At 32.9% G+C, this 8947-nt stretch overlaps 1 protein-coding gene across 1 annotated transcript in view; it reads left to right on the forward strand.

Annotated features, from left to right (window-relative positions):
* LOC106468103 overlaps positions 1-8947 on the forward strand; it is a gene marked incomplete at its 3' end in the record, with an annotated part of 130571 nt that overhangs the window by 42108 nt on the left and 79516 nt on the right. Inside the window, exon 3 of the mRNA XM_022396405.1 lies at positions 3986-4135. The remainder of the gene's footprint in view (positions 1-3985; positions 4136-8947) is intronic.

Here is an 8947-nt window from a genome sequence, read left to right on the forward strand (position 1 = left end):
GACGGTCAATCCCACTATTAGTTGCTAAAAGAGTAGCCCCAAGAGTTGGCGGTGGGTGATGATGACTAGCTGCCTTCCCTCTAGTCTTACACTGCTAAATTAGGGACGGCTAGCGCAGATAGCCCTCGTGTAGCTTTGCGCGAAATTCAAAAACAAACAAACACTTTTAAATTAGGATACGTGAAATTCAAAACAAATCGAACTCCCCCTTATTCCACAAAGATAGTTCTTACAGGGGAAAAAAAAAGTTACTGAATTTTGTTTTGAGAAACAATAGATGGATGTTTAAGCTTCAAAGTCAACCGCTGTCTTAATGTATTCCATTCGTTAACTTAATAACTTTGGTAAAATGTGAACAAATAATGACGTTATATTTTTTCCTAGCTAATTTTTCGTTTCATAGCATGTAATTAGTTAACAGTTATGAAACTGTTGATAACTTCGAACTGGTGGTTTTGTTTTTGTATTATTGTTGTTGTTTGTGTGTTTAATTTCCCAAAGCACTCATCTTAACAACTGAACTTTGTGATAATTGCGCCAAACGTTTCTGTTAAAAAAAAGCAGAAATTCGCAAACTCGTCTATTTATGTAGATATGTAGAGAAATAAACGTAATTTATTATTTACATTATTTCATCTAAAACATTAAACTAGAGGTAATATGAATATGTAGTACATTCTTAACAAACAAAATGTTTTGGAGTCTTCTCTGAAAATACGCACATGTACACTGTCAATGAAAACAAAACATTTTGGAGTCTTCTCTGAAAACACGCACACGTACACTGTCAATGAAAACAAAACATGTACAATGCAAGTGTTTCGCGTTTTCTGTAAACTACCAATTGCATCCGCACGCAAACACAGATCTCTCCAAATCCGTGTAACAGACACTTCATCCGACATCCTCTTACTAAGAAAGTGCGGTCGTATCTGTGCTACGTTATTAGAAAGTAAGTCTCTATCGACCCCTCAAGTTCAAATATTGACTCTGAAAATAGACTTAGTCCCATTTTTGACACTAAGGCAGGTTTCTGACAATTGACTTTTTGCTGTATATCGGAGATATCCTCCGCACGAAGTATTCGAATAAGTGAGTATATGTTCACAGAAATAAACAGAAAATATTATTACAAGCGTGATATACTTTCATCAGATAAACAGAAAACATTGGCACAAGTGTGATATACTTTCATCAGATAAACAGAAAACAACGGCTCAAGTGTAATATACATTCAGATAAACAGAAAATATTGGCACAAGTATGATATACGTTCAGATAAACAGAAAACATTGGCACAAGTGTGATATACGTTCGGATAAACAGAAAATATTCGCACAATTGTGCTTTATATTTAGGTAAATACGCAGAAAACGTTGACATAAGTTTGTTTTGTTTTAAGCAAATATACAAACAAAAAATACTAGAAGAGTGATTTACATTTTGAATGAGTAAGTTTCTCAAAATAACATATAAAATATAATTACCGTCTTTTTTTTTAACGACATACAAATTTTCAGTTTTGTACGTTTTGGGTTTTTACGGCGTTTTCGCGTTTTTTTACCTCTACTTCGCCCCTTGTTAGTGGATCTTCACCAAATTTGGCATGAAGGTTTGTCCATGCTTAGATACCTGTAAATTTGCGGTGTCACGTTTCATGTTTTGCAGTTTTTATGAGCATTTTTGCGTTTTTTACAATTACGTATAAGGGAAGTAACCTAAAATAACCTTTCATTAATCATGAATTTACATAACTTCCGTCCAGGGGACGGGTACTCCAGCTAGTTTAAAAATAAACTTTCATTCCTAAAGTCATTCTTTAAAAACTACGCCGCATTTGTTTTAAAATTCTAATCGAATATAGGGGTTTAACTGTCACTCTTATGACGCACCCAAAGTCCAGAGTGAGATTTTTGTCAACATGACGCTGCACCATTCAATTATTTCCTTGTGGTGAACTGCATTTGTGTGTTTTATATTTGACTGAACTAAAATTTTAGAAAATCTCTCTAAGTAATGTTATAGACCCATCTGCTACGGGGGGGGGGGGTTAACTATAGAACCAACTGCTACAGTGGGTCAAATAGAGAACCAGCTGTTACAGTGGGTCAAATAGAGAACCAGCTGCTACAATGGGTTAAATACAGAACCAGCTGCTACAGTGGGTTAAATATAGGCCAACTGTTAGAATGAGTTAAATACAGAACCAGCTGATACAGTGGGTTAAATATAGGCCAGCTGTTAGAATGAGTTAAATACAGAACCAGCTGCTACAGTGGGTTAAATATGGACCCAGCTGCTACAATAGGTTAAACGAATAATATTTTGTTCGCTTAGCGTTTCGGTCGTGTGTGTGACCGTTATCAATACACTTGACTGAACACATATAGATCGTGTTTTAATTAAAGAATTTTGAGTAATAAAAAAACTTGTTAACGATCGAATTTGGCTTTCCGTGACGGTGGGTCAGCACTAAACAGGTTAGATTAAAGAAATATATGGGCATACATATATAAATACAGTGAAACTAGAAAACTTGTAGTGTAAAAATTTCGTGACTAGGCTCTCTTCCCAAATGTTTATTGTGTGATCTTAGAATTTCGCCACTAGAGGACTACCCGCCCCTGATTTCGAAGTGATAAACTGGAGGGAAAGCAGCTAGTTATCACCACCCACCACAAACTCTTGGGCTGCTCTTACCAGCGAAAAGTGGGATTGACTGTCACATTTTATGTATTAATATTAAAGGTTGATTAAAAATTGGTTTTCATTTATGGGAGAATCTGCACTCGATAGTATGTTACCACGCCATCCAAGGCAATTAACTTTTAAGGGACTGCATCAAAATGAATACAATTTCATTAAGAAAGATAAAATAAGCGCTAAATATCAATATCTATAACTTGTTCCGAATTCTTGAGACTGAAATTCATTAAATATTCTCTTTGTCAAAACGTTCTGAGAACACATCTTTTATGTATAAATAATTATATGATACGTAGCAAAGATAAAACATATAGTTTTTATTTTCTTCCATGTACCTTTGTCTGCTTATTTTACACTTATATGTTATCATAAGTTAATTCCAGTTCATTAAGAAGTAGAAAGAAACCGTTTGACGAGATTATTTCAAGTACGTTCGGTTTGTTCCTGAGTGAATATAACTGGTTGAAACGTATTTAGCAGAGACCAGCATAGGAAACTTTGACAATTATATCAAACTCGAGAACCAAGTGAAAATAGACTCCGAACAATTGGATTAAAGGAACTTACTGTCGGTAAAAAAAAAAATGATTATATTCAAAGAATAAAAGGCTTATGTTATCTCTCTTAAGAGAGACTGAATATACAGAGTGTAGAAACAAATAGAAAAGGAAAAAAATAGAGATAATAAGTGAAACTAATTGTATTACGATATATGTGTTTTAGGAAGATACATAATGCTTTGAAAAATGAACAGCTGTGGTTACTGTATTCGTTGTTTATATCGTAAGAGGTCTGATATGATAGATATTTCTAAGCAAACCATGGTTTGTAAGAAACAATTTTTTAAGAGGTACTTGTAAATAATTTAAATTGTCAGTGAAGTAAAAATTGGAAGATGAAGTCTCTGATGTTGAAAATAACAAATAAGGACCTTCAAATAAGGATTTATTCAATACTAAATTATGTACATATTTTAACAAATTGTAACAGAAGAACAGACAATTAATTATGTATTTCAGGTTTTCAATTACTAAGACACTTGGTACAGAGTAAATTTTGCAAAATTCATCGTCTGTTCAAGGGTAGAATATGGATGCAATTAATATCAGTGTTACCATGCTTGTTTTGTAAACATTAGCAGAACTCTGAAGTGGGTAATTTCATTAAGAAATAATAAACAAAACATACTAAACTATTAAAGTAAGTATTACAAATAAACGTCGACATATCTTCTTTGGAATATTTTGCCAAAAGTTTTCTTTTATTATTTTTTTTTCAGGCTGAATTAAAAGGATGGACAGAACTTTGATGAAGCACCTCAAGTTCAACTCGGAATATATTCACTGAAATAAAGATTTGTGGCATATTCTCGACTTCTTTTCTCCGGAATCTGCAGCCCTTTCTCACAGAAGATTCAGTTCACGTCTTGGTATGTATCACAAGAATTGTCTTAACAGGATTGAAATATTAAAAGTGATGATCTACGTCAATTTAGACTTTAATCATTTCAATATATATTAAGGTAATTCACATGTGTGAATTACCTTAATATATACTGAAATGCCTTACAATTGTTGATGTGAATTACTTTAATATATACTGAAATGTCTTACAATATTGATGTGAATTACCTTAATATATATTGAAATGCCTTACAGTTGTTGAATTACCTTAATATACACTGAAATGCCTTACAATTGTTGATGTAAATTACCTTAATATATACTGAAATGCCTTACAGTTGTTGATGTGAATTACCTTAATATATACTGAAATGCCTTACAATATTGATGTGAATTACTTTAATATATACTGAAATGCCTTACAATTGTTGATGTAAATTACCTTAATATATACTGAAATGCCTTACAGTTGTTGATGTGAATGACCTTATTATATATTGAACTGCCTTACAATTGTTGATGTGAATTACCTTAATATATGCTGAAATGTCTTACAGTTGTTGAGTATCACCTCTTACTTTTATCTATAAAGCTCTGTGACATCTCTTACTTCTGTCCATAAAGCTCTGTGACATCTCTTACTTCTATCTATAAAGCTCTGTGACATCTCTTACTTCTGTCCATAAATCTCTGTGGTTTATTGCTTTCTGTGGTTATTAGTTTTTACCTGCGTTATGAAATCCCTGATAATTGCTGATGTGAATTACCTTAATAAATATTGAAATGCCTTACAGTTGTTGATGTGAATTACCTTAATATATACTGAAATGCCTTACAGTTGTTGATGTGAATTACCTTAATATATATTGAAATGCCTTACAACTGTTGATGTAATGCAGAGCGGATAAAATACAAACTTCATACATTCTTGATCAATATAAAAACCCTCATAACTTCTATTGTTTATGTGTGACGCAGACCGGCTAAAATACAAACTTCATACATTCTTGATCAATATAAAAACCCTCATAACTTTTATTGTTTATGTGTGACGCAGAGCGGATAAAATACAAACTTCATACATTCTTGATCAATATAAAAACCCTCATAACTTTTATTGTTTATGTGTGACGCAGACCGGCTAAAATACAAACTTCACACATTCTTGATCAATATTAATGGCTAGCTAAACGTGAAACTATATTTCAATTTTTGGTTAATAAAGTCAATGCATTAGCTTCTCATTTCACTCCAATTCAGTGATGAAGAAAACTGTCCCTCATATATTAGGTTATCCTAAATGGACAGGTCAGAAATCCCCGTGGCTCAGGCGTAGCAATCCCTAATTTAGAACTACTGACCAGAGAGAGAGGATAACCAGTAAGCAACGATCACCGCCCACACAGCTACTCTTAATAGAAAAGTAAGTTTGATTGTCACGGCTATACTTCTCCAACAGCTGACAGTTCGGAGGGTGTTTATCAGCATATCATGCGTCAAACTTTTGACCTTTTTGTACGCAGCCCGATACGCTAAACACTAAATCTCTCTCGACCATTTCTGTATATACTCATATATATGAATGTGTGTGTATATATATATATATATATTCTAAAAGCTTCGTTTATCTAATATTGTTATTTGTGAGACAATTTTTGGTTGCAATACTTTTCAGATTACGTAAATCATTATGAGTCACAAAAATTGCACGTTGTGTATATACTTCAACTGTATTGTTATGAAACTCAAAACAGTCAAAAATGAAAATTTATTAAAATCGTATAAAAAATATTAAACCAAAACGTTTTAGAGAGTTAACTCTCGTTTCTGTTTCTATTATTTACGATATTTCTTGTTCAAACAATGTTTTAATAAAACAATCTGTTTAAATATGTTAACGTGTTATTTTTGGCTGTCTGGATAGGGACATAATCTTCAGTTTTACAGAAGAAAATTTTAAGTTGTAGCATGATCTTCAGTATAACTGAGTAAAATAGACAACAAAAGCACCATCTATGAGGATAATTTTGTGTGTTAAAATCAGATATGTTTCCCTAGACTAGCACTACTATTTATACAATATAATTTACTTAGTCTTAGAATATCCATCTATATAACTACGTACCTTAACGTCCTTTGTGACCGACTGGGCGTGTTAAGTATCCGCCATGACACTTAGTACATACGTCTGTATTGTGGGGAAGATCCCTTGCAAGTGTGATACGACAGATTTATCATGTAAAATCACGCCAGAAGAAAGGTTATCCAAGATACGAATTATTTGAAGCCTATCCCGCTTGGAATTCTTCTTTCCACAAATGTAATGTTTATTTTTAAAGACAGCATACTCTTTTTTTTTTTTAAAGGCTTTTATTTTTACACTAATAATTGAGTTTGAGTAAAGCGGAACAAAATATACACGTTTTGTTACATTATTTACACAGTGAAATAACTATTCGCTCTCGTATAGTTTATGATATTTACACAGACGCCCCATGCAACAAGTAATTTGGCAAGGAAAGCGTGAATGTATTTGGTGAAGTTGTTAACAACGCTTAAACATTCCGATGCTCGAATGAACAGGAAATGATAATGAATTGTTGTGGCCTTGTTTATTAGTGATGGAGGGAGATATTCACCGATGCTACAAGTAAGATTCTTTGACAGAACTGCTGCTATACACGCATTACTGGCAGGCGGGTTCGATGAATTGTTCGTTGTTATGCGTTACAAGTAATCCAAAGATGGTGAAATATATACTTTGAGTCAAAACATTTTTTTTTTCTAAAACGAGTTAAGATGTTGGTGTTGTTTGCTATCGTTATTCCTTTTTGTTATCAATCCTTTTGCTATTAGAAGAATACTTCAAATAAGAAGTAATATTCCTGGAAGCTCTAAAGAAAATGGAATTCCATTTCGATGTTCATGAATTAAAGAAAAAGAAAAATTACCTCGTCTAGGTTATATCCAAACAATAAAGCTTTGATTAACCTAAATCTTTTACCCTGGAACATTGATAACCCATTCAACATTTTTAACCTAAGCCTTTTACCCTGGAACATTGATAACCCATTCAACACTTTTAACCTAAATCTTTAACCCTGGAACATTGATAACCCATTCAACATTTTTAACCTAAATATTTTACCCTGGAACATTGATAACCTATTCAACACTGTTAACATAAATCTTTTACCCTGGAACATTGATAACCCATTCAACACTTTTAACCTAAATATTTTACCCTGTAACATTGATAACCTATTCAACACTGTTAACATAAATCTTTTTACCCTGGAACATTGATAACCCATTCAACACTTTTAATCTAAATCTTTTACCCTGGAACATTGATAATCTCTTCAACACTTTTAACCTAAATATTTTACCCTGGAACATTGATAACCCATTCAACACTTTTAATCTAAATCTTTTACCCTGGAACATTGATAATCTCTTCAACACTGTTAACATAAATATTTTACTCTGGAACATTGATAACCCATTCAACCCTTTTAACCTAAATATTTTACCGTGGAACATTGATAACCTATTCAACACTTTTAACCTAAATATTTTACCGTGGAACATTGATAACCTATTCAACACTGTTAACATAAATCTTTTTACCCTGGAACATTGATAACCCATTCAACACTTTTAACCTAAATATTTTACCCTGGAACATTGAAAAACGACCACTTTAATTGATAACCAAATTCTATAATGTTTAACACATTCTAGTGGATTAAGTAAATAACTTATCTAATAATGTTATTTTTCGATTGAAAAGACATGCCATGACACGTTTTGTGTAAACAAAATTAATAACAACAATTTATTATTTATCTAAATGTTTAGTGGTGTTACGACTTTTAAAAGTATGACATAATAATTTGTACCTTAATCTGTGCTAAGAAAGGGACCATAGTGTAATAACAAGTCGTATGCATGTCAGCTTTTACCTATGCCATTTTGAGAAAGGGAAAGAAAGAGTGAATACACATACACAGGAAAACGCGTAGATTCAAGAAATCAATTTAGCATAAAGGTACATAAACCAATAACCTGAGCGCTTTCGAAATGTGGAACTTTCTTCTTCAGGGGCAAACTGACGACGTCCAATCTTGTTCTGAGACTGAATAAGATAAGAATTTTTACTTATTCCAATGATAATGACGTTTTAATGTCTTTTTTTGTCACAGATACACGATTCAGAGTTTTGGGTTACAAGCCACATTTCTTATGCCAGTTATTTCCTTTCATTATTTAGAGGGCATTGTTCCGGTAATACTTGTTCATGTTTTATTGACTAATTTACCATAAAAATACCTCAAACGTCTTGATTTATCGTTTCTATCGTTTATCGTCAGTTCCTTCCTTTGTCGTTAGAGAGATCCAGTTTCAGTAGATGTTAAACACAAAGCTACACAATAGGGTAACTTAACACCTACGGTACATGGTTAGCAGTCTTATTGACTGACTATCACCTTAAAACCTACAGTATATGGACAGCAGTCTTATTGATTGACTATCATCTTAACACCTACGGTATATAGCCAGCAGTCTTATTGACTGACTATCACCTTAACACCTACGGTATATGGGCAGCAGTTTTATTGACTGACTATCACCTTAACACGTACAGTATATAGTCAGCAGTTTTGCTGGCTGTAACCTAAACCTTAATATCTACGGTACATAGAGAGCAGTCCTATTAGAAGACTGACTATCTATCATCTCAACACCTATTGTATATAGCCAACAGTCTTACTGACTATCTATCATCTCAACACCTACTGTGTATAGCCAACAGTCTTACTGACTATCTATCATCT

This window comes from Limulus polyphemus, unplaced genomic scaffold (assembly GCF_000517525.1).
Source record: "Limulus polyphemus unplaced genomic scaffold, Limulus_polyphemus-2.1.2 Scaffold2874, whole genome shotgun sequence".
In the NCBI taxonomy this organism is placed as follows: domain Eukaryota; kingdom Metazoa; phylum Arthropoda; class Merostomata; order Xiphosura; family Limulidae; genus Limulus; species Limulus polyphemus.